The 19232-nt window shown below is 36.7% G+C and overlaps 1 protein-coding gene across 4 annotated transcripts in view; it reads right to left on the reverse strand.

The window, feature by feature from the left end:
- Hdac9 (histone deacetylase 9) overlaps positions 1–19232 on the reverse strand; it is an 818562-nt gene that overhangs the window by 657385 nt on the left and 141945 nt on the right. The gene's annotated exons all lie outside the window — the stretch shown is intronic.

The following is a 19232-nucleotide window of genomic DNA, read 5'->3' on the forward strand; positions in this document are numbered from 1 at the left end:
CCATGACTTTCATGTGTTAATACTGTCCCTGCAGATGTGCAAGCAGGGCTATGCACACCTGCTGGTGCTTTACAAGAGCCCAGGCAGTAGTATCATACTGTACTAGCAAGCCTTGCATTCTAACCTCAGAATGTTATTGCCTTGCTTGTTCTTTGACTATTTGTGTTTATTGTCTTGCTCATTGCTTGGCTATTTGCATCTATCATATTGCTAGACACTCAACCTAGAACTGACCTTAATACATGCATGTAATTAAAATGGTATAAAAGCATAAAGGAAGAGGGGGATGGGATAAGGAGTTCTAGGGTGGGGAAACGGAGAAAGGGGATGACATCTGAAATGTAAATAAATAAAATATCCAATTAAGAAAAGAAACAATATTATAACATGCTTACTTAGTAATGTCCATGGCAATGTGAATTAATTCTAGTAAAACAACTGGGTAATGTTTTACATGATAAGCTGGGCCCTATGGGCCCTACACACAAAGCCATGTGGATGGCTGATATCTGTTTTAAGAAAAACAGAAAACATTTTTTATTTGAAATATTGATTAATCAAACACAAATATTCAGCAGACATAATGAAAAAATGTACCAAATGTACCTGTGTCTGTAAGAAAAAAAGTATTTATTGCTAGTGACAAAATTAAAGATATAAAGAGAAATGACTGAAGGAGCTGAAGGGCTTTGTAACCCCATAGGAAGAACAAAATCAACCAACCAGACCCTCCACCCCCAGAGCTCCCAGGGACTAAACCACCAACCAAAGAGTACACATGGAGTGACCCATGGCTCCAGTGGCACATGGAGCAGAGGGTGGCCTTGTCTGGCATCAATAGGAGGAGAGGCCCTTGGTCCTGTGAAGGCTCAATGCCCCAGCTTAGGGGAATGCTAGAGTGTGGAGGCAGGAGTGGGTGGGAGGGTGAGGGAGCACCCTTATAGAAGCAGGGGGTATGGGATAGGGGGTTTTCGGGGGGAACCAGGAAAGAGGATAATATTCGAAATGTAAATTTAAAATATCCAATAAAAATGCTGTATAAAAAAATTTAAATTTTGAAAATTACATTGGCCACCATGATATCTTCACAACATTCATACACTTCTAATGATATGAATGCTACAGTTAATGTAGGAGATATATGAAGTGTTACATAATGAGGTATATTGGCATTTGGAAAATCTGTATAGCTTTGATACAACGATGCATTCTCAAATAGTCAGGGAATGTTCAAAGTTTGTAGAGATAAATAGGTTTTAATATAAAAGACTATAAAATATTTTGAGAAGAATCATTTACTCTGTGTCAAATTGCACACCATAGTCATCTTTCTGAAAACTACCACTTAATTTGGGTTTAATACTGACGAGTATACCTAACTGTTTGGGATAGACCTTAAAACACACTAATCCATCTATTTTTCTATAGATTGAACGAAGAAGCCAATGGAAAACATCAAGCTGTCTTGTAGTAAGCATTAAAATAATTTTTAAAATGTAAGCAATGCTATTATTCTCATTCATGTTTTAAAGAGCTCTATGGCACATAACTGGTGTTTACAAAAACATATATATGTTGTTTCTGTTTGAGTGCCATGGCTGGAGTTCACTAGAAAGCGTGCTTTGTCTCAAGTTGAGAAAGATTCAACTCCATAGACACTGGGCATGATGATGCATGCCTGCAATTGATGAAGGCAGAATGCAGAAACTCAAGATCAGCCTCAGCTGTGTAGCAACTTTGAGGCAGGAGATTCCTTTACAGAAACCAACTTGAGAAAACACACAACAAACATGGCATACATAGGAATATTTTGAAAGGCATGAAAAAAAATCAAGTTGCCAGGATAAAGGAATATGCAGTATAGACTATTCCAAACCCAAGTCTAATTGCTGATTTTTACTCTGTATTCTGTCAGAAAAGAAAGCTACTTATGAGCTCAGACAATATTCTTTCCTTGATGATTATTTTAATGCTTTTAAACAAATCTCCAGGCTTAAAATTCTGAAATGAAGAAGCACAATCTGATGGTATAAGTATTTCTTTTTAGCAATATTTCTGTGTATATCAAGATACAGTCTTGGTCTTCCTGTCAACAATCACAGTAACTGATAATGTATCCACTCAGCCACCCAATGTTGATCTTCACTCTGAAGACAGAGTAAGCTTTTCCTAATGTTTTACAGGGTCTAATTTTCAATGAACTTACACAGACCAACACAAAAATTAAATCTGCTGTTTGTAATTTAAAATAAAAGCCCTGCTGTCCTTTGTTCTTTATCCTTAGAGCAACTTAACAACTATCCAACAGTGTTAAAAAAAAGTCCATGAATAAATCTGGTTTACATAACAATAGCACCTAGAGGAAGACTCATTCTTTGCAAAAATAGCTAAATTCGTAAATTCAGTAACTCAAATAACTTTTTCCTACAACTTGAAACTTTGTCTGATACTAAAATTTGGAACAAGAGTTTTGAGATGTCAGTAAATTAGTAAAGTCAATCTCCATAAGAATTACACGTCATATGGCAGGTACACATAGGCAAGACTCTTAACAGCAATAATCTTCTCTAACACAAATATCTGTAAATCAGTAAGTGAATCAATAGCCTGTGACTCTATGGCCTTTCATAATGAATATACATAAACTAAAATATTCTAAACTTTATAATAAAATGATAACAAAATGCTGCCATTATGCAATCAATAGTATAATTTTACAGACCTTTATTTGTCTGTGACTTTAACTTATTAATCTGTATATGTATGTTTGCCAAGTTTTTTTATACTAAAGATGCATTGATATTTTTCAAAACTAAGTCCTTCATTTCCATTACTTTTTAATTTCCTTCGGTTTCAGATTTTTTAATTTCATTATTTGGTGGCTGGATAATATACTACATATAATCTCAGTCCTATTCAATTTATTGAAACTTACTTTCTGACCTGGAATACACTCACTCTTGTGTACTGAAGTGTATGTGTTCTGTCACTGTTGGATGGAGGGACCTGTATGTGTCTTCCAGGTCTAGCTGGCTTACTTAGACTACATCATCTATTTCTTTGTCTATTATTGACAGTGGAATAGTGAATCAACAACTGAGACTACTGAAGTTTCTCTTGCTCTTTTAAATTCTGTTATTGTTTGTTTCACGTATCTCAGGACTCTCTCCTGCTAGATTAATATTTTATAATTGTTTGGTCTTCTTAGATTAATATATTATCATTATGAAATATATATACATAAACACACATACACAAGTGTAGTTACCTAACGCTTCTTATACCCTTACTTTTCAACAATTAGTGTTTCCTTATCTAGTATGTGTCTTATGCACTGAACATAGAAATATGATACATTCTAATCTATTGTCCCAATATCTTCCCTTTAAAAGAATTACTTATTATCATTGTGTATATGCTCACATGGTGTGTGTATGTGTGTGTGTGTGTGTTTGTGTGACATATGTACTGGTATGTGTCTGTGCACATTCATCTATGATAGGGTGTAGATGCCACAGCATCTGACCTGTTGAGGTCAGAGAGCAAGTTGCCACCTATTTGTGGCAGCATCTCCTTGCTCTTCTTCTGTCGTGTTCCCCTGGATAGCTGGACTGTGAGCTTCAGCAGGTTATTGTTTCTACCTCCCAGGTCTCCCCAGGAACACTGATTACAGTTAAACATTTCTAAATAAAGTTTCACATACATTCTGGAGACTTGAACTCAGAACTCAAGTCTTCATGATTGCACAGCCAGTTTTTTAACCACTGAACCATCTTCCCAATATGCATTTATATTTAAGTGAAACTAGATGGAAAAAGCTCTAGGAACAAACAAAAATACTACCTTGCATATTTACTTGCAAGTTAGAATTTATTGGTGTTCTTTATCCTTTCAAACGGATTTAATCCTGATGGATTTCCTTTAGGACATCTTGTAGAATAAACTAGTTAAGAATTCTCTCCATTTTTGTTTATCATATAGTATCTTAATTTCCCTTTGATTCTGAAGTATTTTGCTAAATAGAAACTTTTGGTTGACAGTCTTTCAGCACTTTAAATGTATCGGCCCACTGCCTTCTGGGATCTGTGCTTCCAGAAGGGAAGTCAGCTGTCATTCTGTCTGGGAAGGCTTGCATGAGATAAGTTACATCTCTGGCTGCCTTTAAGAATAGCTTCTTGGTTTTGTTGTTGTTGTTGTGTGTGTTGTTGTTGTTGTTTGTGTTGTTGTTGTTTGTGTTGTTTGTGTTGTTGCTGTTGTTGTTGTTGTTTGTGTTGTTGTTGTCATGCTCCATCACTTTGAATAAAGTATTTATAATTAGGTTTTCTTTAAATTTGTATGAATTGAAGACAATAAAACCTTGCAGATAAGTAGGATGATGTTTATAATCCTAAATGAGGAATTTTGCTAGGCATGAGGGAACATGCCCTCCATCCCAGAATAAGGGAGGGAGGTAGTCGGGTCAGGAGTTAAAGCCTGGCCTTGCTTCTGTAAGAATCGTTCTCTAAAAATAAAACATACAAGTTGAGGTGTTTTCTTGATAAAGTTTTTCCTGCTTCTTTTCCTTCTCCCGTCTTAAAAAGCCCATTATATCCATGCGTTGTGAAGATGTCCCATGGGTCTTCAGGCTCCATTCAGATTTTCAGTACTTTATCTCTCCACTGCTGAGACTGAATAATCTCCATGTAAGCAAAAGTCCACTGTTTTTTTTCTACTGAAGTCAAAACTCTCTGTTATCACACGGCACATTTTTTATTCTAATTATTAGACTTTTAAATTGCATAGTTGATATTTGTTTTATAATTGCATGTTTTAATCTGTACTATACGATGTATTCTTTCCTCTTTAAATTATTTTTAGAGTCATTTCCTTTAGTTTGTAGCATATTTATAAGCGTGGGTACAACTTCTTTGTGTAGTGAATCCAATGTCTGAGCTTACTCAGGGGAGATTTTGTTGGATGCCTTCCCTTTCCTACATTTTTTCCCTATTACATCCTTTTAAAGTTGTCTTTTACTTTCTAGTTGAAAACTAAAGTGGACATAGATTTGTCCCTCAGAATCTAGCCAGATGTCCCCAGATAAATGAAACAAAAGCTAGAGTGATCACTCAGAAGAATAATAAAACACATTCTTGAAATACAGAAAGTGATATATCACATGATAAATGATTTAAAGGAGGTCTTAGTGCAGGGATCTAATTTTAATTCTCAAGAGAAAGAAAGAAAGAACATTGAAATTGCAAATATCTACAAATATAACTTAACATGAAAATTCAAGCATAATAGAACCAAGAAAGTCAAAAATTGATGTTCTTAAGCTAATAACATTAAGCAATATTAAATATAACAAGAATTTGGTTGGGTTACTAAATGTAGGTTTTAATGTATATCAGAGGACTTAATGTTTCTCTGTTGATTAACTGTCTACACTTCTTTCTCCTTCTGTATATGAATATAAACCTTTGAGTTGGTTTAACAAAGCCCTTTCAGATAATTGCTTTGTTCTGTTTTTAAATTTACAAGAATAAATCTAGAGAGATTATTAGCACTATTCATGTTTAAATAGTTCAGATCGGTTTACAAATGGAGAGGGATATCATACTAGGGCCAAAATGTTAGGCTAGCACTAATGTTTATAAGTGCATGCATCATTAGTTAAAAAAACTAGTATGTTAAAATGAATGAAAAGAAAATATGCACTGAGTCATATTATTTTTAGTCATATTGTATTGATTTTAAAAGAAAAGTAATGCAACACAATACAATGTGTCTTTATTTATTTCAAAAATAAGAACAATAGAAACCTGAGGGAGTGTGCCCTTGGTTTCATTAGCTCTTAAAAGAATTAACAAAGAAAGATAAGGGAATTTCTCTTTTTGGCATAAGTAGTTAGAGGGTGCTCTATGACCTACCCAGGTTGTGCGCTGTTTCTTGATAAGCCATGACTCCTGTGCTGGTGTTCCATATTGACCTTAAATGCCGAAAACAGACCTTATATTGGAGTGAGAAGAAAAGCTCCTTCCCATTGTCCTCATGTCCATGTAGTCTTACTGTTGACACTGGACCAGTGGAGTGGGCTGGCACATAAGCCTTGAGATCTGTTAGCACCTATTCCGGAATAAGTGGAGCAAGGGTCTTGTAGATCTGTCTTCAGAAGAGATTAAGGGATCCAATTAAGATGTTTGCTAAGTCAAAGGCAACTGTAAAGCTGCCAATATGTCCATTATGTTGTAGCAATACAGATATCCATCTAAGGCTGGTTCAGGTAGTATAACACCATCAGCTTCTTGCTTTCTCTGTACATAGATGATCAAGTGACTATGATGTAAATATAACCTGACTATTCCACCACAGTCAGCTTCCTGTACAAGATTACCATAATAGTCCAACTCTACTCATTGTGCATATTCATGTATGTTGAGAATAAATGATATGCTCATTCATTTCCTGCTGGTCATCATTTAGTCTTTTTGTTGAACAGTGAGCACCACTTTAAAAACAAAGCTAAATCCTAGCTTCACCATTTGCCAGATCCACAACTTTTTCATAAATCAATGTTTTTTGAATATGTTTCTTTATCTCCAATGTAGAAAAAAAGCTCCAGAGATTATGGAGCTGATGAAATGAAACAATGATTTAAAAAAAAAAAAAGACAAAACTCTAAAACCATTGAACATCACTGAATACATTCCAAACACGAGCCTTCTCAATATAATTGTTACAAACTCCCAGAGACATTGTGTCAAAGAACAGCATCAATTAGCAAGTTGTGATGAAGTTTAAAAGACAGCAATGCCTGGTGAAATTCACAGGACACAGATGAAAACTGACTTTCAATTATTATAGTGATAGCATTCATTCCCTACTTGAATATTTACTGACCATCTACTTAAGTTTGATGCATCAAAAAAAAAAATAAGACGCTGTTTCAAAGGGGCTTATAACACTGAGGAAATATAAGATAAATGCACAGGAATCTGGCTTAGGGAAATCCTGTGTCTGGTACCACGGAGGATCAAAGAACTTAGTGAAATGAAACATGTATCCAGTAAAAATAATGAACATATTGCAAAAACTAAAGGAGGTAACATTTTATAATTATGTCTATATTATGATTATTTCAGTAAAAAAAAAAAGGCTCAAAATGTGACCTCAGAATTAAACATTTAAATCTTTTACTCAGTATTTACTGAAGACCAACTATGTGATAAAAACATCGATCTATCAAGCTGCCTACAACACTCAGGAATATTTGTTTTTCTATGTTAATAAGATCCTGTTTTTACTATAGGGTATAAAACTGCTATCCTTGACATTCTCTTTATTTTAGTAAAAATTTAATTCTTGCTAGATTATAGCAATGGAAAACAGCACTTACTCTAGGGGATATGGTTCAATATTCTTACAGTCAAACATTGGCACTGAAGGGGAAAGCTGACTGGCTTGTAGGATTACTCTCCTCACTTTTTACAAAACTGGATAATGAATAAGGAAGACCCTGATTTCATTTCCTAACTTTGAAACACATTTTCAATAGTTACTTTATTATTTCTCTAATCTAGTTTCCTATTTCATAACAGTGTGTGTGTGTGTGTGTGTGTATATATATATGTGTGTGTGTGTGTGTGTGTGTCTGTAAAACATCATCAAAGCAATTTCCCTCTTTTGTGTAACTGCTAGTAAATTGTAAATTCAGATTTTGACATATGCCTTTCTTATATTTTTTGGTTGTGAGCATAGCCTGCAATGGAAGAGCCATCTTTACAACCCATGACTTTCTTATTTATACAAAGTGACAGCATCTTAGCATTGGTCTTCAGTACTTTATCTTTAATTATTCCAACTTTCTCCTCTCTTATCACCACATACTCCTGGTTTTTATTTTTTTATACTTTGGAATTTGTGCTTTTATTTATATATTTTAGACAGACTTAAGTCCAGTTGAAGTGAAACAGTACTTGAATTATGAAGGAATAAAGAGGTTTGTTCACTGTGTAAGAAGCAAAGTGTAATAATATACCTACCACGGTTGGTAAGCATTTTACTTCTGTCTGATGAAAACCAGTATGGAGAATTCTCCAACAGCTAAATGTAGAACCACTGAATGACCCAGCTGTTCTATACTCCTTGGCATACACCCTATGGACTCAGTATCCTACTGTGCAGAAACATGCCCCACCATGGCCACTGCCATTCTACTCACAATAGCTACAAATTGGAAACAAACTGTGCTTCAACAGATGAATGGATAATGAGGTTTGGTACATATATATAATAGAATTCTTTTATACATTTTATATACTCTTTGACACAGAATTATTTTTTTGTAATGGAAAATGAAATCACAGAATATTCAGATATTCAAGCAGACAGATGAAACTGGAAAATATACTGTTGAGTGAAGTGACCCAGACCATGGAGAATGAAGAGAAGACACTCTACTGAAGGGAATAGGAGAAGACAGATGCTATCTGTAGACAGTGGAAAATACATACTTTAACTAAGAAACAGAAGGCAATACATGGGGAGAGGCAAAACAGAGAGACAAATACATTAAGGATGTTTTAAAATCAACAGGGCAACATGTATGTGTGGGGATGGGTGAGGAAGAGGATGGTAGTATTGGTGGTGGTAGTGGGGTTGAAGGAAAATGGACTCCATTGGCTCATAAGTTTGAATAGTTGGTACCCACTCGATTAAAGGATTAAGAAGTGTGGCCTTGGAGGAGGTGTGTTATGGGGGAGTGTACTTTGAGATTTTGAAAGACTCCCATTCCTGGTGTGCTTCTCTGCCTTATATTTGTGAATCAAGATGTGAGCTTCTTACACAGTGTGGATCACGGTGTTCATATTGCCATGCCTCCACCATTGTAAACTCTAATATCCTGAAACCTAATTAAAGTCTTTCTTAAGTTGCCTTGGTATTTGGTTGTAGCAATAGAAAGATAACTAAGGTGATATATAAATACTTATCTATATTACTTTGAAATTGAGTTATGCCACATGAGGTGACGAAGCTTCTTTGAAGAGCCATGTATTATCTAGCAAAAATCTCAGTGCCAAGGATGGAAAATCTCCACTTCAGGGCTATTGCTATGGTTCCTGATTTCCTTCCAGACCTTGAAGGTAAGACCCTATTGCTAAAAGTACCACACACTGAGAACATAAGACATGGAGAAATTGGGCTGGAACTGACCTGAACCCTACTCCCTAAGGAATAGCTCTCATAATATCTAAAGGTACAATATAAGTATATAAGCTGCCAAGGGAGAGGAACAGTCAGCAGTCCTACCAAGCTATGAAGCCTACAAACCATAAGGCTAGACCATCAATATATCCCCCAATAATATAATAGTGACACCTTTATCTTATAGGAAACAAACAGCTTTCTATTTGTTATTTAACACACTCTCAATTGGAGGGAATCCATGCCTGATAACGTAAACCTAGCCTACTACCCATGGCTGGAGAGATAAGAGACTTGAGAGGAGAACCTACTACTGTCAATCAGTACTACTACTGCCTAAACCAGTTTAGTCTCTAACTGTATTACAAATATTTATTTTATAGCAACAAGTAAATGTAGCTCTACCCTTCATCTAAGAAGCTTCTGTGGCTTCTGGTATAGAGAGATATTGCAGAGATTCACAAACGAGGAGAATATGACATTGTGAAGTAACTAATTCTAACTCTTACCTAATGTTCAGGGGGAATTACAGAAGAGGGGCAGGAAGACTGGAAAATCCAGAATCCCAACACACTTTTAATTTACTAACTAAGAATGATTTTTTAAAAAATAATTTGGGTTCCAAAATTTCATAACTGCCATTCCTTACAGATGCCAACTAATTGTTTCCTAACAATACCAGGAAATACTGGCTGGAATCGTCAGAAAGGCTCTACCTTAGCTGTCCTATTTACATATATTCACTTCCACCATCTTGTTTATTGTGGGTGGGGCTGTTCTGGTTTGTTCTGTTGCTGTGATAAAACACTCTGACCAAAGCAACTTAAGGAGGGAAGGGCTCATTTCACCTACAAGTTACAGACCATCCAGTAGAATGAAAGCAATGGCTTCAAGCAGGGGCTTGAAGTAGAAACCAATAGGGAAAAATTATACTTTCTGGCTTGCCTTAGACTTTTTATACAGCCCAGACCCACCTGCCTAAGAATGCCACCACTCTCAGTAGACTCAACTCTCCCACATCAATCAATACTCAAGAAAATGCTCCACAGATATGAAATCTGATACAGGCAGTCCTTCAGCTGAGGGTCCTATTTCCCATTGACATGTGCCAAGTTAACCTCCAAGATAAGTCATTCCAGTGTTTTTCTATCAGCTTCCCTGAAATCCAATTACAACTCCAAGCTACTAAGCTTATTCTCTATGCTACACAGTTGGTACTTCTCAAATGCTATGCAGTGCTATTATGATATTTTTCTGTGTCCTTCACCCATTCCACACAGGCAGAAGCAATACTACTTCATCATCATTATCTAAGCTCCATCTTTGTACAGTAATCTACAATATGTGGTACTATATAATAATCACAAACGCCAAATACAGCTCCAAGAAACAGCCCAAGCTTCTAGGGAAAGCTAAATTAGCTATTGTGCTATTGGGAAAGATAAGTTCTGCACATGGTGGGTAGGAACATTTCTGGGGCATTGATAATAGTCATGCTGTCACTCACTCAGATTTCTTAATGAGCTTTTAAAGTTTTCTGGGAATGACAATGCATTCTGAAAACACATAATCCTTTCATCAAAAGTGTCCAGAAAGATGTCTGTCAGCAATAAGTGTTCTACACTGAATACTTTCTCACTATTTTTTTTTTGCTTGTCTAATTCTTTAAACAAGGGTGAAGGCTTCTTTGTCATACCATGGTCCCTGCCTGTGGTACTACTCACAAATGTCACACTGATAAAGCCTACCCCTTCTCTAAGAACGGAGGCATTATCAACCCTTGTAGACATTCACCAAAACTTTATGATGAGACAAATAGAGGAGTGTTTGTTTGTTTGTTTGTTTGTCCTAAGAAGCAAGATGTTTTGAATCACACCACTGTCTATGTGTGTGCACATACACAAAAAGAAAGCATATATTCATAATTGTGCGTAAGATGTGTAGTTAATGCTTCAGTTTCACTACTCACAGTATGACGTTCCTTCATAGACATCGGTAAGAGTTATTCATAGCCTGTAAACTCCACATAATAGTACCCGACTTACACTACTGTAAAGTACTAATAAAGTACTTAAATTTATACAGAAGTGAGAAGTGATCCAAGCTGCAGGATTCAAATTAGGCTGAATGTGCAATTAAATATGCTATAAAATTTCTCCTTAGAACACGTATTTTATTTGTTAAAGAACATATGTTCTTCCTCAAAATAACCTGCTATTTTTGAACTATTACTCAACCACATACTTCCAACAAGCAGCAAAGGTTACCTCAGATAAACCTTGATTTTACAATATTTGAAATTTTTTCTCTGCTACTCTTTGCCAAGTGAAAACTCATGAGTCACAGGTGAGTGACAAGAGTAGCCTCAGAGCTAGGCTTTTCTTAATGTAGTCAGCCTGAAACAAAATTACTTTAGCAATTAATAATTTATCACCCTCCCACAATTTGTTAGCATCATGGCAAAGATGAATGCCAATATTAGTATTGTTTCCATTTTTATAGGCCACAGTCAAATCATAGAGAAAATAGAGAAAAGGCTCAAGAAAATATGGCTAGTTAATAGCAACATTCAGATAGTTAAACACATGTGATCTCAGTCTTTCCATTTATACTGTTCTTGGTGAGTAAAATCTTTAAAAACAGCTTCTTCCAGGCTTGCCACCTGACCTGACAGATACTCCTCCTTTTCATGTATGCATTACTATTTATTTCATACATGAACATTGAGTTACCTTGAAAACTTCCAGAATATATGTAAATCCATAATATTTTAAGCCAATTTACCATGTCTGAACACTGCGGAAAAGACAGTGTTTCCAAAGATTTTCCTTTCCAGAGCAAAGGGCTAAATTACATTTTCATGGCTCCTATAACATTACTCATTTATGTGAAAAAAAAAAGAGTTTGTGAAAAGTGGAAGCTAGTGTCACAAGTATCCACTAAAAATACAGCATCTCGTGCAGTCTCCATAGTTTCTCCATTGTTGACAGACCAAATGCACAGGGTCTGCTGGCAACTTCCTTGTTAGTAACACCACCCAGTGAGAGAAGCCAGAAATTCTGAGCGGCTGTGTTGAACAAAAGGTCCCCAATGCCTGCCCCACTATCAGAAGCATTAACCTAAACTGGACAAAGAGATAGAGAGAAATAATGCTTCACTGCTGTAACCAATCGAGATTTGGGCTTTGAGCTCAGAAACATTGGAGAAAGGATGAAAGCATGGGAGAGCCAGAGAATAGGGACTCTAAGATGCTGTCCTATGGACATGACATAGCTACTACCCTCAGGAACCCACAGCACCTGTGGTTACTTGCACAAGATCAAACTTGTCAACATTTCAACGTGGATGAGGGAGGAGCCCAGGAAGCACTACTCATAGCTAAGGGTGTGAGTTTGGAGGAGGGTCATGTTGGCAAGGTCTGAGAGTAGCTGGAAGAAGGTAATTGGGGACAGACGTGATTAAAATACATCACATACCTCTTGGACAGCCTCAGGGAATCAATAAAATAGTACATATTTTTAAATAGTGTGTCTTAATGTGGTCCGATCTCTCCCCATTTCCACTCTATTTTTCTAGAGAGGATTCTCAATTCAATTTCCATAGGAATAAGGTGAGGAGTTCCCTAGGACTCCATTAGATCATTAACTACTTGAGAAATGAAAATCTATTCATTTTCTTTGGACTCCTCTGGATCCTTAGGTAGATCCTTAGGTAGTTAAAATTAGCAGAAAGATTCATAATGGGTTAATTACTTATTTAAAAATATTTATAACATCTCATCTTAATTGTTCTTCCTGTGGAGGTGGCATGACATTGTTTTTAATGATTAGCATGTGTAGTAGCTATGGAGAAACAGGAGGGCCATAAAACTGAGCTGGAACAGGGGAAGGAAGGAGGACAAGAAGATAACCTAGGAGGTAAAGATGCTCAGAGCTCATGTATGTATGAAAAGGACATGATTGAAGCCCCTTTGCACAACAAAGATTAACAAGTATTTTCAGATTATGTTAGATACCCCAGGCACTAATTACCACATTAATTAATGGATTTCCTTTCTCAGAAAGGTTTTTTTTAAAAAAAAAAATGAACAAACAAGGAACATTAATTTGAGGGATTAGATACCTACAGACAACAGTGAATACTGATCGATCTTCTCACTTGATGGGACTTCAATGAAATTACTTCTTACCTGTAAAACTACCTACTTAGAAAAGAAACACTTCAGGAAATTGTTATGAAAATAAGCCATATTCTATTCTAAATCATTTTTTCTAGTTTAGAAAGAATTTATAACAGAAAAAAGTAAACTAAAATGCTAAAAACAAGTTGAGACTTTTCTCATGGAATTTAGAATAACAAATATAAATGCACTTACCCCAAAGGGTTCCTTGTGGTTCTAGGAGCAGGTAGCCTGAACATAACACACTAAACCAACAAATTACTGCCAGAAGCACAGAAGCTCATTTGACTAAACTACAAAGCCATTACCACTTCCACTTCAGTCACTGCAAGACAATGAGTATCTCTATATATTTCCTTGAGTAAACCAAACAATTGTACTTGTTGACTGTCTGAATGAATTTAATTGAATGAATGAATGAATGAATGAATGAATGAACCTAACTCTCATCTGTGAATCACAGAACCTACTAGAATGCTTGGTATGTGTCAGGTAAAATACTATTCCCTTCCCACAGTCTGGAGAACAGTCTTTTACAGAATTTTATCCCATCAGGGGCTTGCTTCACTGTATTTCTGCCTCTCCCACCTCAACCAGGGACCGTGCCTATCCACTGGATATGGTCTCTACAGATTCTCTCTCCCCTTTGTTGGGTATTTCAGCTAATGTCATCTCTGTTGGGTCCTGAGAGCTTCTTGATTTCCTGGCATCTGGGACTTACTGTTGACTACTGGTTCCCTAAACCCCATTGCTACACACCTCTGTTCAATTTCCTGACCCTCTGTACAACTCCTCCATCTCCTCCCACACCTAATTCATCCCTTCTGTCTCTCCCCCTCCTCTCTTCCTCTCAAGTCCTATACACAGGCAAGTGGATGGAACTAGAAATTATCATCCTGAGCGAGGTAACCCAGTCACAAAAGAACACACATGCTATGTACCCACTGATAAATGGATACCAGGGAAAAAAGCTCAGAAAACCCATGATTCAACCTAAAGACCATATGAAGCTCAAGAAGAAGAATGACTAAAGTGTGGATGCTTCAGTCCCACTTAGAAAAAGGAACAAAACATTCGTGATTTTTAAGGAAACCAAAATTCCAAAATTGTCACTACAAATATTAAATGACCCCTAATGATATTCTGTATACTCATAGATTAGAGCCTTATTCAGCCACCATCAGAGAAGCTTCCTCCTTGCGGCAGATAGGAACAAATAGAGACCCACAGTCAGATAGATATGTGAATACATAGAACTTGGAACACATAGCTCTTAGTGCAATATCTCTATAAAATCCCTCCACTCAGAGCTCAGGGGGCTTCACCAGAAGAGGAGGTGGGAAGACTGGAAGAGCCAGAGGGGAAGGAAGACAGCTGAAGAAGAGCCCCTCTAAATCAACTGAGTAAGGTTCATATAAACTCACAGAGACAGAAGGAGCAAGCACAGGGCTAACTCTGGTCTGCATCAGGTCCTCTGAGTATACCTTTTCACTTGGTATTTTAATGGAACTGTCGAGTGTGTGAATAAGTCAGTCTCTGATTTTTGTGTCTCCTCTTGGGGCTCTTCTCCTTCTGTTGGTTTGCCTTATCCAACTTTGATGTGATGGCTTTTTTATTATTATATTTCATTTTCTTATGTTTTGCTCATAGCTCTTAGAAGCCTGCTCTTAACTACTAAGAGACAGAAAGGGAGTGGATCCAGATGGGAGGGGAGGTGGGAAGGAATTGGGATTGGTAAGAGGAGGGAAAACTGTAATCATTATATGTTGTATGAGAAAAAAAATCTACTTTTATTAAATGGGAGAAAAATAAAATAAAATCACATATTTAAAAAAAAAGAAAGAAAAGAAAATACAATGCTTATTGAATGCAAGGGCATTCCATTACACAGTTTTGTTTTGCTCTGTTTTATTTTGTTTTGATTTTGCTTTCATATCCCTCCCTCTCACACTTCAACATTCTAAGAGTACAAAACAGTTAGAACAGGATCTATCTAGAAAACTCGTAGCAATGGTTACTAGCTGTTTACTACTTCCTAAGTACGGTAACAGAAAAATGTTAAATGTATTTCACCTCAGCAACTTTAGAATCTCATTTGTGATTTAAAAATTAAAATCATCAACTAGTACATTTAATTAGTAAATGTGCAATGAGTTTCTTAATCTCCGATATTTTTAAATTTTAATTATTCCAGACACAACTTTATTAGCTAAGCTATACATAATACATTTTTATGTTTCTAAATAAATTAAACATTGTAAAGGCTTTAAAATAAGCATCGCATATAATTTTCTGTTTTTCCAAGAAATTGAGAGGAAAAGCTATTCAAATATTCTTCTTCTGATTTCAAAATTTTCCAAAATTCAAATAATCCAAATTTTTTAAGCTTTTGCAGAATCAGTACAGGATGGGTTTGAAGCCTTTTGTCAATTTTATAACACTGAATGCATTATGAATGATTCGGAAAGAGAAGCTCCTCCCAGATCCGATTCTGGCATGACCCCTTACTGACATGTTCACAAACCTTTATTTTTAAGTGGCACTATGTATCTTGAGAATTTGAGGGGAGGAACATGAAGCAATATTTTTGCAGAGATAAAGATATGACTTACGAGAATTAACTCTACGATCGTGTGTTCTAAATGTAAAGGGGTAATGTCTCCTAAAGCACTGGTGAGGAGCCAAGCAGGAGCCAAGCAAGAGGGCCACTCCCTGACTTTTGCCCTCCACTGGAAGTTTCTACTGCACCTCCAGCCACTGTTTCCAATCCCCTGCAGTTTCCTCTACTTTGATTCCACAGACTTCTTATGAAAACTGAGAATTTTCTCATGCTTCATTCCAGCCTAGTTTTACCCTCTTCAACTCGGCAACATTTCGCCCTGATATCTACTTGGTTTTCTTGGCTTTTTGAACTCTACAGACTTACAGTTTTCCTCCTCAGTTTTCTCATTTCTGGTGTCATCTATACATACCCTTTATCTTTGGAAGAGGCTATGCCCATCTTCAGCTCTAACACTCCATGAGCCTCTTCAGCCTCAATCCCTTGGTGACCCCATCATCCTCAAGACTAAGCACCATGTGTTTGTTTGGATCTCTCTCAGAACTCTAGACAAATGTATCAAATTATCAGCTCACTCTCTTCATTTGGATGAGTATACTTTTTAAACTCAACCTGCTTCAAAGTGCATTCCTAATACGGTATTCTTCCTAAGTTTTTTAGTTGATGCTAATGTTATCCTTACGTCAGAATCATGGTACCACCATCCTTATTTTCTCTCATGTCTCTGTAAGTGTCAACTATCAGCAAACATAATTGCCTCCAACCACACAACAGTGTCAGCATCCAGCTTCATCAAAACAATTCTCCCTCTGTGACATTTTTCTGAGCTATATGGCTTCAAGCCCAGATTATACTGATATTCTGTTTGTCATCCCCTCTTTGATAATTCTGACTTTCTCCAATATGTACTAGTTGTGTGCTACGTAGCATCTCACGTCCTCTCTTGTGAACCTCACAATGCCTAGCACATATTGATAAGCAGAGAGTATGCAAGTGGCTACCAGAGCCTGTTGGACAGGATAAGGAGGTGATAATTACTCAATTAATATGGATCACCTTGGGGGGCATTAAAACCTTGTGAAACCAGATAGCAATATGATTTAAAGCAACAAATGCATAAAATGTCCACCAACCATATACTTGGAATTGGGTGTATAATGAATTTTATGTTGTGACCATTTTAAGAATAAAAAAGTGCCATGAATATACCAACTATTACTTTCACTGTCTGCTCTTCCCAGAGAGATTTTGTCCTCAAATTATTCATTTGACTACTTCCTTCCTCCATGTCTTCATTCAAGAAATTATCACTACAAATCAACACATTTCATGATACATTCCTACGATCAAAGTATTCCCATTGTGTATCTCCCTTTTCCTACTCAATCCTTTTATTTTTTTCTAGACTATTAATTTTCTAATATAATTCATCAATGTAGTTGATTGTCTCCTTTGCTAAACTGAAAGAAATCTTCATTAGAAGAAGGGCTTTTGTCACTGTGTCCCACATATCCAGGAGGGCGGGCTGGGTGTCTACAGAACTTGTATATCAGCGGTTCTCAATCTGTAGGCCTCAACCACTTTGAGGACCACATATCAAATATTCTACATATCAGATACTTACATTACAATTCACAACAGTAGCAAAATTTATGGTTATGGTGCAGCAATGAAATAATCTTATGCTTGGGGGTCACCACGGCATGAGGAACTGCGTTAAAGGGTCACAGCATTAGGACGGGTAAGAACCAGTGCTATATATTATGCTAGGAGAAAGAATTTCCTTCAGAGTGGCCAACTAGACATCAATAATGACTGATCTAGTCATTATTGAGTTACCTTTTGGAAAATATTTACTAGCTTCATTCAGCCACATTTACATATAGCATTGATGTATATGTATAATAATTAACATGTTAAAAATACCTACATTGTATATTGGAGCGAAGCAATTTATTACTTGATAGATGCTGAAACAAGCAAAATAATATTCCACAACATTCACTCTTTTTTCCAAGCACAACAGGAACTTCCTGGAGAATTCCGGGTGGCCAGATAAGTTACATAGAATTGAAGACAGTCTTTTTTCCTAAAAAAAAATCCTTATGACTGAAGAGTGATAGCTGCTTTTCTCATTCTCCCATTCCCCAAAAGCTAACATTGAAGGCGGCCATAGTGTGCTTTGGAATGAGAGAAAGCCCTTGTCATGTGGGCTTCCTTCCAGACAGACCTTAAACGAAACTTTGGAAACTCAATACCAATGATGTGCTCGGCTTGAGCCTGAGCTTGACAGTGGAGGAGTCAAGGAAGTTTCCATTGAAAATCGACCCGTGGAGTGAGGCCAAGGGCATTCTAATGGTTTTCAGATACATCAAAAAGATACCGTATGCAACTACAGTGTGTAAGATGCAAGAGGCCATTGGCTAATGCATACTCTTAAGAGACATTATCACAAGGGTTGGCCTGTTGGCAACCTGTGAGGAAGAAAGAATTGGTGCTAAACATTAAAGCTTTGGAAGATGAAGCAAAATGATCCCAGCTGTCCTAGAGTAGGGCCAGCTATCCCAATCCAATGCCCCAAAGATTCAGGATGAGCTGGGAACACCCTCCATCTTCGAGAACTGAGTAAGCTGTGTGTGTTGGGGATGGGAAATACATACATATGCTTGTGCATGTGTGTTTGTTGGGTACACAAATATATTCAACACACACACATGATATGTGTATGTCTTTTATATACATGTATATATTCAGTGTGTGTGGTGCACATGCATGTGTGTGTTTGTGTTTGTGTGTGTGTGTGTGTGTGTGTGTGTGTAGAAAGAAGGGATTCCCCCAAGACAAAGTTACTTTCAATTCAATCCAGACCACAGAAGATATTTCAGCCCTTTTAACACGTTATTAAGTAAGCAGCAATTCTGATCTGTCAACTCACAGAAGTTAAAAAAAAAAAAGCAGTATGTCAGCTGCCTGTAACTTCTGTTATAACTGATGCAGTCTCTTCCCCATAGCAACTTTGTGGGAAAAAAAATGGATTGATTTAAAATGAGATGAATGGAAATCTGTTTGCATTTTGCAGTAGTTTAATAGTTTTCTAGAAAAATACCACACATCATTTCAGCTGCCAACTTGCCTAGGAATGGAGTTTTTGTTTTTGTTTTGGGTCCTAAAATTTTTTTTGCTCTTACTATAAGAATTCCAATTTCTGTTGCGCACAAAGAAGCCAGCCCCCGGCACCAGTTCCTCATCCTCCCGCACAGTTTGCTTTCTTTTTACCCCTGCTCAGCTGTCTGCTTGCTCATATTCAGT

Source organism: Grammomys surdaster, unplaced genomic scaffold (genome assembly GCF_004785775.1).
Source record: "Grammomys surdaster isolate TR1022 unplaced genomic scaffold, NIH_TR_1.0 188, whole genome shotgun sequence".
Taxonomy (NCBI): Eukaryota; Metazoa; Chordata; class Mammalia; order Rodentia; family Muridae; genus Grammomys; species Grammomys surdaster.